This window comes from Mastomys coucha, unplaced genomic scaffold, assembly GCF_008632895.1.
Source record: "Mastomys coucha isolate ucsf_1 unplaced genomic scaffold, UCSF_Mcou_1 pScaffold6, whole genome shotgun sequence".
In the NCBI taxonomy this organism is placed as follows: Eukaryota; Metazoa; Chordata; class Mammalia; order Rodentia; family Muridae; genus Mastomys; species Mastomys coucha.
In genome coordinates this window covers 34,573,698-34,590,319 of record NW_022196912.1, presented here as the reverse complement: position 1 = coordinate 34,590,319, position 16,622 = coordinate 34,573,698, and the positions used below count along the sequence as shown (strand labels likewise).

At 46.1% G+C, this 16,622-nt stretch overlaps 1 long non-coding RNA gene across 1 annotated transcript in view; it reads right to left on the bottom strand.

Annotated features, from left to right (window-relative positions):
* Nucleotides 1-7,363, bottom strand: part of LOC116080306 — a 15,817-nt gene extending 8,454 nt beyond the window's left edge. The window contains exon 1 of the long non-coding RNA XR_004114385.1: nucleotides 7,240-7,363. This is a non-coding gene — a long non-coding RNA (uncharacterized LOC116080306). The remainder of the gene's footprint in view (nucleotides 1-7,239) is intronic.
* Nucleotides 7,364-16,622: the final 9,259 nt, after the last annotated feature.

Sequence of the window (16,622 nt, the reverse complement as noted above, 5' to 3'; positions counted from 1 at the left end):
TTTGTTATTGATGTCCTGACATTCTTTTTTCTCCCCAAGACAGGGTTTCTTTGTGTAGCCTTGGCTGTCCTGGAACTCACTCTATAGACCAGGCTGGCCTCAAACTCACAGAAATCTGCCTGCCTCTGCTTCCAGAACACAGGGATTAAAGGCTGGTGCCGCCACTACCACCTGGCAACATTCTTTCTAATTGAACAAGGCCTCCTTCATTTTTATTTTGCATGTGATACAGCATTGTGGGTAGCCAGTTTCATCTGCACTGTGCCTAGAGAGGAAAGTAAGCAGTCACTTCCACAGGGTTTTCTGTTCTTCACACCACTGGTCATCCTGGGAGACACACTGAGTCTCTAATCCTGAGTCCACAAAAACAGACCCTTAAGACACATCCTTGCTTTCGAAGCTCGCTAGACCAAGTTTCCCCTGAGAGTTGCTGGATATCCAGAATTCTTTAGCGTCTCTATGGCTACAGGTCCTTTTTTGGGGTCAAATCTTATCTAAGAAACCTGTAAACCCCCCAGTTCACAAACATTATTAATGCTTGTTGGTGGTGAGGCTAAATTTGGCAGCAGGTGAACATTAAAAGAATGCTAAATCAGGCAACAGGCTTGCTTTAGGTACTTGTCTGTACTTTGATCTCAGCGCACAGCTCATTTGAGACGGACGTGTATCTCCAAGAGGGCAAATACTTTCTTTACCATGACACAGCACTGAGAAAGATCCCTGACCCAGCCTTCAATAGGATGAGGTGGGCAGGGTGCAGGGATGTCTGGACCTGATTCTTTCTGTTTAACAGGTGAGGATATCTCCAGTTACCTTTTAGATGCCACAGACATGCAGTTCCTGCAAAAGCCACCATCTCTTCTCATAGTAATTTCTAAAATCCTCTCTAATTAACTGCTGAGGGTAACTGCTGCCCCAGACTCCCAACTGGGACACCGGAAACAGCATCTTAGTCCCTTCCACCGAGCAATGGTCACAGGAAACATGTTATTCACGGACCGGAAGTCTCTCTGGAGGAGAAAGAGTCATGCATTCTTTATTTCTGCCTCTTCACAGTTCTGGTTGAGGGCAGACTCCCTCAGCACCAATGGAAGCTCAGGCATCCTTGGAACGGGAAGCAGGCTGATGGCCTATGTATGCTGCTCTGCCCAGCCCTTCACCCATATTCCTCCCTTCGCCTGGGTTCTTTTGGAAATGGGTTTCCGGAGCTTGACACATGTTTCTTTGTCTAGCCCCAGCTGTTGGAATCTGTCTTCATTCATGAGACAGGAAGGGGGCTCTCAGAGCTGCTGCTGTAGTCTGACGTCATGGCGCAGCCACTCAAATTAGTCCCGGGGACTGTGCAAAGCACCCTTGGAGCTGGTGTTTCCCATCTGATGTAATCCTTACTCTTTATCTCAACTTGTGTGGCAGAGACATGATCCTCAGACAAGAGAAAAGGAAACTGAGGCTCCGAGCCCAAGCGGAGGCAATCATTGGTCCTATGGCTCCGGGCACTGACAGGCTCCTACACCACCTTTCCCTCCCTACCAAGAAAAAAAGAAAAGTCCGGGCTGTGGGAAATTCTGTGTCGTATTGGGGCATATAGAGGATTCTGTACCAGGTTTCATTTACCTCCCTGCCAGGCGGCATCCCCAGGGGCTAGGAGGGATTGAGAACAATAACTATATGCTTCATTCGTCAGAAGGAGTCTTGCTCCAAGTTGCTCTGCTCTCCGACTGTAATGGCTGGAAAAGCTTGAACTGAGCCCAGTTTAATTAATGCTGATCTCACAGGCGGAGCTGTTGGCTTACAGAGAGAGGGCTGAACACAGACACGAGGCAGGAAAAATCGCGGGGGCCCAAGAGCAGGGTGTGTTCAATGATCCCTTCTTTCTGAGACAGAGAATTGGCTTTCTAGTAAACTCTCAGGGGACGTTTCCTTTCACTGTCTCTTGCTGTCATCTCTCAAGGAAAATGTACCTTGGAATCTGGAGGGCAACTAAGCCTCTGATGTCATTCAATCCACAGACAGGAGGGGCCTCCTTGCTCTTAGTCCCCTACCAGTGCCTTCACTTCATCTAGGCTTTTACGGGAAACCTCGGAGATTGTTAAGAGTACCCTACGCTGTGGTCAGACAGTCACCAGGGAGGACAAGGAGTGGGGGTGGGGACCAATGCCGATTTGAATCTGAGAATGAAAGCATGACATGAGAGCTGAGCCTCTTTCTCTTCTGCCAGTGAATCCAAAAGCCCCAGCCTTCTCCGTTCTCCGATGCCTCTGCTCAGGTCCAGGGAGGAAGTAATTAGGGGATGGTGACTGGAGAATTCAGAAGGACAGAAACTGCTTGGCGTGGACGGGCTCTCCTCATTCACACCTGCGGTCATAGCTAAGGCAGCTACCCTGACATGGGGAGCAGAGGCCACCTACTCAGAGGCACACAGCTCGAGTGGGAAGCCTAGAACATAGGCTGTACTTTAAATGGGCCATTGACATTAAAGGAACGCCTCTTCCCTCTAATCTGAGAGGAAAGGAGAAGGCCAATGGGAGGAGCCCTGAGATAGGCCTGCTACATCTTCGCTGAGTGGGAGTTACACACACTGTGCTCTGAGACAAAGAAGAGAAGGACAGAGGGAGACCTAGAATTCAGTTTTCTGCCCATTCTTGCTCTGGTTCATCCACTGCATGGCCAAGAGGAGACAGATTGCAAAGATGCCAAGGATTCCAGTCTTCCACAAAAAATGGAAACAGGCAAACCAGACCATTAAAAATGGGGTCCGTGTGCGCTGATAAACAAACACGTTCACAGGGAGTTGTGGGAACAGATGCAACGCAGGCAGGTGCTAACTCTGCCTGATCCTACTAGGATGCTTACTGGATGGTGGGCCCTGGAGTTCTAGCAGTGAACTGTGCCTTTGGCCTTTTCTATGAGCATATAGAGAAGTCATGTTCTCGGGTATCAGGTTGGGTAGGCTCAAGTGTACTCTAGCTACCTATGAAACCTGCCAATAGTCGTTCATCTTCTCTGAGCTTGGTTCCCTCTCTGTCAAAGAGAGATCACACCTCTACCTGTTTTATGGTGAGGACCTACTGTGTGTAACTCTGAGTGAGTATATTACCAGGTCTAAAGCTAAAGACGGGAGCCTCTTTTTCATTACATTGTTTTCTCGTTGTTCTTACACGCAAAGTCAAAGATAGCTGGTATCCCACGCTGTCATCCCCGCTTAGTTTTAAAGAGGCTTCTCCACAAACGACGCTCAGGGCCTGGACACCTCCTTTGTGTATCTGTCTAGAAGCCTAAGTAGGGAAACCTTAGGCACACTGGGTAGGAGTTGAAATCTGCCCCAGCTGTGTGATCAGGGACATCTTATATACCCTTTCTGGTTAGAAGACTCCCCAGTAGTAAGGTAAGGCTAGTGACAAATTTTCCTCAAGTTTGTTCCAAAAAGTAAACAAAATCATCTGAGTTTAGACCTGGATTCATAATGGACAACCCCTTGTGTCTTCTGCATGGGACCTCAGGGGTTGTTCTGTAGAATGCTTTTGGATCATTAATAAATATCTTACCAGCCATCACTTTTGGAGTTAGGAGAGGCTGTCCCACTCCACTGCGTCTTTTCCCAAGGCCTTGGTATAGCTTCAGTCTCTCAGTTCCTTATTCCTGCCAACTTCTGCCTAGGAGGAATGTCATTCAGGAGCTTGGCTATTCAAAGATAACGTGGCTCAAAGTCCACATGGCTACAGATAGGGTTAGGTCTTTGTGTGTGTGTGTTGAAGTCACTCAGAACTCCTTAGAACAAGGAGAAAGAGAGCGAAAGCTGACAATCCACCCTGAACACACCCACTCTTGGAAGCTCTGCAAGGTGGGTCTTAGTTAGTACTCAGATGAGAGATAAGGTAAGAAAGCTGTAGTCTATAATGCTCAGGTACGTGCAGTACATTTTATCATTTGTCTACCTGGATAAGGTCTCTGGCCTTCAGAAATTGAAGGAGCAAAAGTTCAGCTCCCTGAAGCCAGTGATGACTGATAATCAAGCACTTACGTGTGTTCCTTGTCCCTCTCTCAGATCCACAGGTGCACTGTACCCCTAATTGTTTGATCCCTGTTCTTCCTCTGATCCACATCCTTCCCTGTGATGCTCATCTCCCCCGGTCCACATCCAGCCACATCCTGTCTGTGCTCTGTCTTCTTGTGCTTCCCCATCCCCACATCCTTATTCTCTGCATCATCTACACCCATGTTCTTGTCCACATCCTCCCCAGGCGTTGGCAGCGCCCACGAAAGCCAGCTGTAGTAATTGCTCCTTTCCCCAGGCCCAGGGGCTCTCAGTGTTTGAGTCAGCACTGGGCTGGCTTGGAGTTCCTGCCAGTGTCGTCCATGACAGTGCCACCACTCTTGTCCATGCCTTTCCTCTGTTAATTCCCTGCTGAAAATCCCCATCACTACCTCTGCTCCACTGGCGGAGACCTGCTTTCAGAGATCCCTCATGAGACACTCGACTCCAGGGAGCACTCCTGGTAACAGAAATCTGACAAGAGACCCTTCTCTATGTTCACACAGCACTAGTCCTCCACTGTGGTCATCCCTCATATGTGTCCGGGAATTTGGCCCCTCCCTCAGACTGAGAACACTCGGAGGGCAGAGGATGGCTCCTGGTGTCTCTATGTCCAGGTTGGACAGCTACAGGGCTGGTCAGATAAGTGACTGTGATCCAGGAACAGATAAACCCAGAACATCTTAGTGGCTCAGGACTTTAAGGTTAATTTCACACATTCAAGTTCATTGCTGGTCTAGCAATTTTCCTCTGCTATGTCTCTTTGAGCATTGATTGCCATTGAGCATCTGGCCTCCAGTCCCAGCATCCTTCTATCCACTCCTATTGTCCAGATGCAGCCATGTGACCTGGGCTACTGACAAGAGAACCCTGGGAGATACCGAGAGCTTCAGAAAGCTCTAGACCTATCTGAGAAAGACTTAGAGAGGTGGGCTTCACCTTCAGTAGGGCAGAACATCCTCACAAGCAGAGAGGAGGCTTCCTGGCAGGCTGAGTGAAATGAAGTTACATCCCTGTCACCTCAGTCAGAGACCTGAGTTCAGATGAAACTCTGCTGCTTGAAAACAAGGGGCAGGACCCTGGAAACGCCCGATTTAGTCCTGTCAGTCTCCAAGAAGCGGAGTGTTCCCAGCTCTCAGCGTCCTTTGTCCTCTGTAAGCTCCCTTAGCCTGCAGAGGTGACTTCTTTATTCTCTGAGCTGCTATTTATAACTTCCAAAGCACCCCTACTCCTTTGGTTCCGTATCGAGGTTCAGAAAAAGAGCTTCCCCCCTCCCCCGGCAGCACTCCCCCACCCCATTGCCAAGCCTCTCTCCCCCAGAGCAATCCCGTAAATAAAGGATGAAAGGCCCCGTAATTATTACCATTCGACAACACAGAGACTGTCAAAACCAGGAGTCCAACAAAGGCCTGTACATAAATCACAGCTGATACAATGGCTCTTAGCTGAAGGGGAGAGGGCTTAGAGTCTCAGAGCGGCTGAAAGGAGGTTTGTGTCTGGGGGAGGAGTCACGGGAGTCACGCAGCCCTGGGGAAGAGATAGGCTGAATATCTGAACAGAGTGCCAGCCTCATCAACGTTCTAGCCCAAAGACAGGGAAAGCTACTGAACGGAGCTCGAGTGAAAATCCCGGAAAAGACTCCAGATGTGGCATTTCCACAGTGCTGGTGAGGTTACACCGCATCAGCAGGTTACAGTCCAGCCTGGCAGGGAGTTGTTCCCTACAAAGATACCCTGGCTTGCAGCCCTGCCAGTCAAGAGCCGCCGCCTACAGCCAGGGTTTGTCGAGCCAGCAAGGGCTCTCTGGGTTTGAAGAGAGATCAAGTGGGCTGGGCTGCCGGCTAGCTTCCACAGTGTGTGTATGTGTGGGTGGGTGCGTGTGCGTGCCTGCCTATTGCCTGTGCCTGGAGGTGAGGTGGCAGGAAATTTCTGATAGGCAGAATGGAGGATACACTCTTTGGTGTCAAATTCTATTGCTGAACCAAGAAGTATCTCTTCAGTACGTGTCCGTGGAATGGAAATTTCTCAATAACATCGAAAAATGTCTTCTGGGTCAGAGTTTACATCTTTGGGCACAATTATTGCTTTTGAATAAGCCATTCAGTGCTCCCTTAAGTTCAGCAGAGAGGCATGGGAAATAGCTCATTAGTAAGCGCTTGCCTTGTGAGCACGAGGACATGAGTTCGATTCCCAGAACACACATTTAAAAAAAGCTGGGTGTGGTTGTGTACACTTGGAATCTCAGTGGTAGGGAGGAGGCAGATGGGTTTCTGGGGCTTATTAGCCCACCCCATCAGCAAGTTGTAGGAGGCTAAACTATCTGTCATAAAAAAAGAAAAAAAGGCAGAGAGCACCTGAGGATTGACACCCACCGTCGCCCTTTAACCTCCAACTCCAACTGTTTATATATGTATAAACAGTTATGTACACAAGTGTGCCTGCAAATGCACAAGGAATTCAGTGGCCTTTACAGATTTCTGGTAACTGCTCTTATGTATCATGTACTGAATTTATCATGGTATTTATGAATTTCAGATGAAATTCTTTATCTGAAGAAATTGTCTTTAACATAGAGAAAAGGAAGGAGATAGATATAGGGACAGAAGCCATATCATGGGTGACCAATGCAGACAGATTCCTGCTGCAGGTGAGCTGAGAAGCACTGACTTTGGAAACCACTCATATGATGCTCTTGGATTGACAGTACTGGGTGTCATTGACTCTCTCAGTGCTTCAGCAGTATCAGATTGGTAAGAGGACGGTACGGATGAAAAAGAATCCTGGGGCCAATAAAATGGCTTAGAAGATAAAGGTGCTTGCCACACAAGCTTGATGATCCAAGTTCCATTCCTGGGACCCATATAAAGGTGGAAGGAGACACACATTCATTGTACACACACACACACACACACACACACACACACACACACGCTCACTCTCTCTCTCTCTCTCTCTCTCTCTCTCACACACACACACACACACACACACACAGAGAGAGAGAGAGAGAGAGAGAGAGAGAGAGAGAGAATAACAACAACAACAACAACAGTAAATACAATTTAAAAAGGGAATCCTGATCATGCCTGTTAAGTTGTTCTAGTCTATGGCATTGGTGATGTTTTAAATCATTAGGCTAGCAAACATAGTTTGTGAGGCAGGTTAGCATCACTCTCTGACCTCATTCTACCATAAGAAAAAGTCATTTACCTTCTCCTTCAAACAATGGGGGTGGGGGTGAGGTAAGGCTGGAAGAGGGACAGGGATTCCCCTGCCACAGACAGAAAGATGGAGTTCTTTTCTCATGGAGACATTCTATCTTCATTGGGGTAGGACAGTGGGTAAGGGTTCTGGTGGACTCCAGAATTCTCAGGAGGCCCTGGAGACAAGCAGCCTAGAGACCTTGCTGAAGTGTAGTCTCAAAGCAAAGGAAGCTGGAGACCCTTCACAGAGTGGTGTTCTCCCCCAGTCTACATAAACTCATTCAGCAACATAGCTCTTTCAGCTCATTTTACCTCTCTAGACTCCAGCAGTTTGCTGGGGTGCAGGGTACTTGCAAGGCAAGGTAGACCTGGACTCCTGGGGGTGGTGTGGTTCCCACTAGTCTCTATTGGCCAGGTTGGCCTCATCTTCAATGGCCAAGGTTTCTGCTTCATATTCTTCCTCCATGGCTCCCCCTGGGTAATATGCTACATGAGCTTATGTGGAATCCCAGGTAGTCTTCTAATTCCTAGTGTCATTTCAAGAAAACCACAGCCGGGGGTTCAGATCTAAATCAGCATCAAGTGTTAACAGCTCCTTAGCAACACATCCTTAGATGCCAATGAGCACCTTGTGGCCTACTGCAACCGTAGGTTATGTGTGTAAAAAGCTGTGTGCATGTGCCTCTGTGTGCATGTACTTGCACACTTGTGTGTCTATGCATGTATATACATGTTTGCCCCTGTTCTCATGTGTGACTGTGTGTGTAGCATGCAGAGCAATAAATGTTTTGTAAGAACACTTCTGATGAAGAAAGGAGAGTTGGAGAAAGCTGGGAGCTCCAGGTGGGTTCAAGAAGCCAAGGGAATGAGAGACTTCTGGGAACTATCCAGAAATACAATGGGATTGGACACCCTTTACACTGCCGATCATATTCCCAGCCTGCTGCTGGGAGAACAGGCAGGTTCCATCCTAGACACTGTCCTGATGTTGCTATCCTGGCTTCTGTGGCTGAGCTGACCATCAGGGATTCTCACCAAGGAGATGGTCCTTCCAGAGATTACATTTTGGATAGGGGCCATAGTTTTTTCAAGCTTTGTGTGTTAATCATATGGGTCCTGATGTCACTTTGGCAAGTAAAGTAATCTAGATAAAAAAAACACAAGAGAGCCTGGGATGATGGCTCAGCAAGTAAAAGTGCTTGCTACACAAACCTGATGACCAGAGTCCATTCCCAGAGCCCATATGGAAAACCCAGATGAGGTAGCATGTGTTTGCAATCCTAGCACTCCTATGGTGAGATGAGAGGCAGATGCAGAACTTCCTGGGAACTTGTGGGCTAGCTGGCTTGTGTACTCAGAGCAGCAACAGCAACTATAGGAGAGACCCTCCCTTAACAAGTTGGAAAGCAAGAGATGCTTGTCCTCTGACCTCATTGGTGCGCGCGCGCGCGCGCGCGCGCGCGCGCGCGCACACACACACACACACACACACACACACACACACACACACACACTTCTACATATACACACTTCTACACATACACAAAATATGGAGGAGTAGATAATAGATTAGGTATTAGACCACTTGAACACTCTTAGGGACATGTTATTTCAGTAAAAATAGTAAGCTACATTATAAAGCCTATTTTTGCCACGAGACTAGAAACATTTGCAAAGAGCCATTCTGTTTCAGCTCTGATGGCTCCTGCAGCAAATTGCTTTCTCTTGAACTTCAGTTTCCCTACCTTTTGAATGAGATTAGCAAAGCAAAAAAAAAAAAAAAAGGTGAGCCTAGTAGTCATGGTGAGGCTCACACAAGACAAAACATACATAGTGTGGTTTGCACAGCATAAAGTACCATGGAAGGACTCACTATCCCCTTCTCCTACCCTAGCTATGGATTTATATTGGGATAGAATGGCTCCAGCATGGTGAGACACCATTGCCCCCTACCATAGCCTTCCTAAGTGCCAGGCTGACCATGTTATCAGAGATCTCCATGTTACTTCTCTCTGAAGTTCTCATTTCCACACATCAACTTTGAACATTATGAGCTGGGTACCATTGAGTCTTCATTCTCCTATGCATTCCTCTAAACCTGTGCTGAGTCTTGGCATGGGTGGCAGACAGTATTCATGCAGCAGGACAGCATCTGTCCATCCGTCTGTCTGTGAAGCTACATGGATGACGGACCACCCTCCGCTCATCTGCTCTCTCCCCTTCACACCACCTGACAGACTTACACAGAAAGCCAGGCTGGCCAGACCTGCCCCCTCAGTTGGTGGCACAGGGGAAGATGAGGGAATTAACTTCTGGCCCGCTGACAGTGGCACAGCCTGCCAAAGCCGCCCGGGTAATTTGGTTCCTTTCCTTTGTTGACTTGGTGCCAGCGCACAAGAGTGGATTAAGCAGGGAAATTCTGCATGGAGAACTCTCCCCCTTGGCGCTGCAATCCCATTGTCTCCTGAGAGTGACAGCCGCTGGTGGAGCCAACACACACCGCTCCATTGGCACGTCCCCAGGACAGAGCAGCTTCCCTGTTCCTGAAAAGAGGGATTTGTTAAAAAACTGGAGTTGAAAGGAAGGACGGGCAGGAGAAGAGAGGGAGGTGGAGGAAAACCTATGGCTGGCTTGTTAAAGGAGCGTGGCCTGCTAGTGCTAAGATAGATGCCTGTAGAGATGCACTCCTAGGTGCATCTCCAGTTCACTTGTTCTGAGGGGTGCTATCATGTTTGCCCACACTTCATGAGGATCTCCTGGTGCCCGGCATTAGGTTGATGCAATCACATAAGGTAGAAATGTGTACTCATTCTTGCTGTGAGGAAAACACTAAGTCCCTATTCCCTAAAAACAAGATATTTAGAAGAACTTTGGGCAAAGAGTGCTTGTCTTGCTGAGTGCTTATGTGCTGGGAGCTATTCTAAGCACTTGATTAATTTCAATCAACAGAACAATCCTGATAACCCCACGGGGTCTGCCTACCTGTTGTTATGTCTCTGTTCTTCCCTTGGGGGATGTAGACATGGTTCTTAGGGTTATCAGTGATTTTGACAAAAATAAAAATATTAATCAGTCCCGGAAAGCACAGCATTTGCTGATTTCTGTGATGTCTGCACTCCTACCGTTCCAATATCAAGGTCTTATAGGAACAACACTAGACATGGTGGTGGGAAGAAACCTGTCCACTAGAGCACGCTCCGGTATGTCGGTGATGTGAGGGAACTTTGTCTCAGTTCATGTAATAGGGAGGTTCAGCATATTGAGTACCCAGGATCACCTGGTCCCCAATCTATTCTGACAATCCCTGCTGTACCTGGTCCTGAGAAGGGACCGAGAGAAGAAACAGACATCAGCAATGGCTGTTCTGAGGGGTGACAGGCTGACAGGCACCCCAAAGCCTGGCCTTATCTCAGAGGCTCCCATTCTTTCTGCTCTCTCCAAACAAGAGACTGGAGTCTCCCATTAGGAGTTAATCATTTCCTGATGCAGGGCATAAACTATGGAGTGACTGTCAATTTCTCAAGTAAAAACTTCTCCAACTATTGACAGCGTATTTAACCCTTTCCTCACCCGTCAATCTCTTTGCATCGCTGTGCTCTGCTTGTTTGAAATGCAGCTGAAATTCTCTGGCATCACAGTGAACACATAGACTCATGCTGTCCTGTTAGTCTCTCTTTCTGTGTGCCTCATACTTCTGTTTTCTTTCTTTCTTTTTATTTCTTTCAAGACAGGGTTTCTCTCTGTAGCCCTGGCTGTCCTGGAACTCACTCTGTAGACCAGGCTGGCCTCGAACTCAGAAATCCACCTGCCTCTGCCCTCCCAAGTGCTGGGATTAAAGGCATGTGCCACCACCGCCCCTGTTTTATTTCTTAAATTGGGTGTTCCAAGCTGAGTCCTAATAGACATCTTCAGGGGCCCCTGTCATTAGAGGTCAAGCTTAAGTTTTTTAATCTGAATTTAAGATCTGCTAGGCTTTTATTACATGTATCTATATTATTATGTGCTAGATTGGCATTTACCAAGAGAGATAGGCCATACTAATTTTCTTCCTATGGTCATTCATTCATTCATTCTTCATTCATGAATGTGTGGATTCATGCACTCATGTTAGTGAGCATCTACTGTGTGTAGGGTTTTGAAGATGCAAACCATTAAGTCTCATATAGATTGCTTTTGATATTTTACCTCACCAGCAAATGCACCTGCTTGCTCATACCAATGAATGAAAACATTCAGTTGTTTTCACGCATGGTATTTCTCCAACTTCAAGGATGCTTTCTATGTTTCAGTACATCCATTTTTATTAATTATTTAGGGTAACAATGGCTCCTGCCAGTTTTGTTCTGTGTTCATTTGGTCTCCAGAACTTAGTCTCCTGGAATTAGGGAACCCATGGGCTCACATGCAATTCCTTTCCAGAGGCAGATGAACAGAAAGCTCCTATTGGCCAGAAGGAAAAGAATCAGTGGGAGTAAGAAAACACTGTCTTCCACTTGCGGCCACAGCATCATGTTTGATGTAAGAGTGTAAATAAGTCTGTTTAAAACAGAAAACAACTCTGGAGCCATCTCCTGTAAACTGTACAGTGTGTCTTCTGACTCCTCTCTAATTCTTCACAGTTAGCTTTATTAAAGTGACAGTTATTCCTGGAAGCAAATTAATAAGTTCAAACACAAAGTATTGGAGCTTGAAGGGGCCTGAATGACCCTGTAATTTTAGCCTCTAATTTTAGATCTGAGACAATCAGGTCTGGGGAGGCAGACCGGTTTACTCAGACTACCTTGGGAGTGCTGGCAGGTCATTTTACAGCTAACCAGCATAATTGTTTGTAAATACACAGGCATTCGTTGGCTTACTCTGCCAGCAAAAACGTGTCAGGCAAAAGGTGATTCTTAATAGTTCAGAGAAAGGGAAAAAAATAAATTGATTAGCTGTTTAATTGTTTAGGAATATTTTCATTAAGGGGTAGCAAAAGGAAAGCAAATAGCTGCTCATATCAGGCAAATTCCAGTTATTTGAACATGTCGCTGACCCCAAAATGTTCATTCAACACTTTGGAGTAGCCATGAAACATGGCTCTATAAAAAGTGTTGATCTCGCTGGGTGGTGGTGGTGCACGCCTTTAATCCCAGCACTTGGGAGGCAGAGGCGGGTGGATTTCTGAGTTCGAGGCCAGCCTGGTCTACAAAGTGAGTTCCAGGACAGCCAGGGCTACACAGAGAAACGCTGTCTCAATTCCCCCCACCCCCCAAAAAAGTGTTGATCTCTGTTTGGTAGTGGTAGGTACAGGTTTTATCTTTCTACCCTAGTGCCACTGTTAGTAGGGTTTTCAGTTTTATTTGTTTATTTATTTTTGGTTGTTGTTGTTGTTGTAGTTTTTGGTTTGTTTGTTTTACAATGTATTTTACTATCCCAAGAACAGTCTGTAATTAGTAGCAGGTTCCATGTCATGTGTCATTGCTCTGTGGATGTTCAACTCTGGGTACCTCAAGTCTACTTGTGAGAGAGCCTACAGAGATGCCTAATGATGCATGTCTTCCCCCAGTGAGAGGCTCTCTCTTCATAAGTTCTCTGATACATGCCTGCACGTCTCTGGAAAATTAAAGGAACCTGTGGAAATGGCTTGATCAATTTTGCCAAAAATAGAGTCTGCAGGCAATCTTGGGGTCGGAGAGGCATTAGATGTTGATGATGTGTTACAGGCCAAATGCGTGTCACTCCAGGCACTTGTGCATAAAACTCACTTTCAATCTTCCTACATGAACTTGTCATTAGGCAAATTGTCCCAAAGCATTAAATGAACCATAAAATTGTCCATTTGGGAGTTGCAAAACTTCTCCCCAGATGTGCTTTGCCGTTTTTGGAGACTCAAACGGTTTGAATTCTCTTCTGCTGTTTAAACCCCATTCTCTGAGAGCAGGCTGGGATAAAGAATGTCTAGAGAGAAAGGCATTTGAGACCAACGCCCCTCAGTGGCCTTCACTGGCACCATAGCAGTTAGCTTTGCGCATCTTTGTGTGTATCTAGAAACAGCTATGGCAGACTAGGTCCCCTGGGTTGTTTCTCAGACTCATTTTACCCACAGTCTCCTGAATGTTGTATTCCCTTATAATCTACCCTCTCCATTTGTGCCTGAGCACTCTATCTGGAACAGAGTGGGACTGCAGGTCACAATCTGGCTTTCAATAGAGCAGTCCAGTGTGACATGTCTTTCTAATTCTGATGAAAACAGAAATGCAACTGAATCAAACACACCAACCTTGGCCACAGTAAACAGCACTAGAGAACACTTCAAAAAAATTCAAGACTTCAAAACAAATAGGCTTAAGAACACACTCTAATTTTCCATAATCAGAGTAGCTTCTTCTACTTTTCACCTGCACTCACCCACCCATCTACCCACCTATTCAGCCACTAACCATCCATCCATCCATCCACCCATCCATCCAGCCATCCTCCCACCTATCCATCCATCCATCCATCCATCCATCCATCCATCCATCCATCCATCCTTCTGTCTATCCACCTGTCTATCCATTTTATAGAAAATACTTGAGCTCAGAAGTGATGACGTATTGGGGACAATCTAATCTCTAGCCTCATGGGACTTAGCCTTTAGGGAGATAGTGATTATTACCCCTGACATATTTGCTCATTGACCAAGGTTGTGCAATGCCCTTTATCTAGAACATCATTCTTCATAATCTATATTTAGAGAATGCCTCATTAATACTCAGGCTTTGCTTTAACTTATTTTTCTAAGACTATTGGCATCTGAAAGATGTGAAGTCAGGAGAATGCACAAAGCAACAAGATGCACAAAAGCTAAGACAATAGCAGCAAACCTCACAGATTCAGGAAAGGCATCCCCCAATCCAGTTTACTTGCCACAACCCATGCGACTTTGAAAAACAATCACTGAATTTCTCAGGGCCTCAGTTATCTAAATTACAAAACAGGAACAACAGGAAAATCAATTGTGAGGCTCAAATGTTTAAACACCCTATACAACTGTACATTTGGTAGGATTTTACTCTTTGGAGCAGGATATGTGTTAGTGCTTGGCCCAGATGCTAGTTAGACTCTTCCCACATAACTGAGAGGGGGCAGTAGCCATGGACCAGTTACTGTATAGAGCAAGTTACAATAAGTGGATCCCAAGCAGGGAGCATCAGGAAACTAGAGAAGATGGACTCAAATGGGAAAGACGATGTGATTGAATGTGACTACAGTAAACACTCAATTACCTTGAGTATACACTCTGCTCTGTTCTTGGAGATTCAGTCTGCACTGAGCCACTTAAGTCTCTATCCTCTTACTGTGAAGTGGATGCATCTATTACCTCCTTTAGACTGTGCAGAGCATTTCAGCCCAAGATGACATGGCTGGGAAGGGTTGGTGGTAGGGCTCAAAGCTCTTATAAACCTGGTTCTCTGGAGAGAGGTGTGGGTATTCTGCATGTCTGGACAGTGAAGAGGTGGCTGACATGATTAGATGACTGGCTTCAACATTTACAGTCCTTGAGATTCCTTAAAAAACAGGGACAATGTGGAACAAGATAAGACCTCCTAGAGCTTGTTTTAACCATTTTCTTGCCTCCTTTCTGTTTTCCTTTCCATCCTTGTAGCACAGCCTTGATGTAGAACATTCACCTTGAGTAAGGCAGACTTCAAGAGATGTTCAATACCTAGAGCCTGGGCTTTGGTTGCATGTTATAACCTGGTCCAGCTGAAGAGTGTGTAGAAGAAGCAGTATTTTCCATATTGGACTAAGTGGGCTAGTGGCATCTTTTTTTAGTTTTGCCTGTATGACCCTAAAAACTGGATATTTGACATCATTCAGCCGATAATTGATGCCATTTGCCCTGCGCTGATCTTTGCTAATGTTTTGCACTAGGTTAAATCAATGGTCTCTTTTCTTGTCTCTCAAATTTGTATTGCTTTAGGGAATTTTTCTTTGAAAAGCTTTTTATTGACTTTTCCTAAAAGAAGAAGGGGCTTGTTGAATTCTAAATAAAATCCCCTTTCAGAGGAGCTGGGAGGTCTCTATACCAAGTCTGCAGTAAGCATGATTTAAATGTGCTCTTAGAGTCCACACAGCCTAGCAGTCCCCCAATCTGAACTTTTTCCAGAATCATGTCGAAGCTGTAGAGGTAGTGAGAGCTATCAAAATAGCCAGGGAGGAAAGAACAAGTGAGGGTCTCTGGGTGAGAGCACGCGGTTCTGCAGCACATCTGGGTTCTCTGCAAGCATAGCTCTGCCCAGCTCTGCACAGTTCCAGCTGAACACACAGCCAAGGAAGCATGTGGCGAATGAAATGTAGACTGTGCCCTATAAGGGAGGCTGACTTGTGTGATGAATCAGCCACGGGGCAGGAGTGTCTTCAGAGCTGCATCCACATAGTGGATACTTTTTTCTACTGCTTGTGTTTGTATAGATGAATATGGGTATGGGGAAGAAACTCCATATTATTTAGAATTACATATAAGGGAAGTCTAAGGCCTTCTTAATTGTGGTAAGTATGTCATTGCAATTGTTCCTCTTCTTCTTTCCTTTTGTGTTAACTATAATCGTGCTTTAGACCCTGAAGCTCTCAAAGAAGCCATTTTCTCCTTCCAGGGGATAAGCTTTATGTACTTATTCTTTGCCACTAGTCTTAGGTTAATTATTAAGAATAACCTTGATTTTTCAACCATTTTATGAATTATGAATTTATGCTTAGGTTTCTTTTGGGTATTTGTAAATGTCTTCCATAAACCTGTCTCATCCCACAGGTGAGTGCTCTGCCAAGTGATGTGGCCACACAGCCACTGGTATGCCTTCTGCCTGGCTGTCTCACTGCGCATCAACAAACTTCACTGCATTATAAAACATATCCATGTTTATAGGTTACACGATAAGGGCCTATCTCTTACTGACAGGTCAGGAAGAACAGTAAATGCTCAGTAGTTATGGTAGGCTAGTTCTCCATAGCTGAGGAACTCTACCTGGAGTGGATGGAGCCTTGACTGTCCAGGCCTCAGCTAGCATGAACGCCCATGGAGTAGCTTTCCGTGGCTGCTGTACTTTGGATCACATGACCTGACGTACCGTAAAGCTCTGAAGGATAAACTGCGTTTGGCCAGCGGGATGGTGATGAGAAGGAGCACCAGCTGTCGAGGCTTGTCCCTCCCTTCCTCAGAAGCCTGCATTCCTCACACATTTTGCAGTTATTCTTGAGAACTGAGTATGAAAGGGAAAGAGAAGCAGGGCTGGTCTAAGGCCACCCAGGAAACTGTCTTGCACATGTCACATGCCAGGCATTTGACAGCTATTCATAAAATCATTATTCGTGTCGACTGCATTCTAGTCTCTTCCCCTGGGTGCTGAGGCTCTGTGACAAGCATAAGAG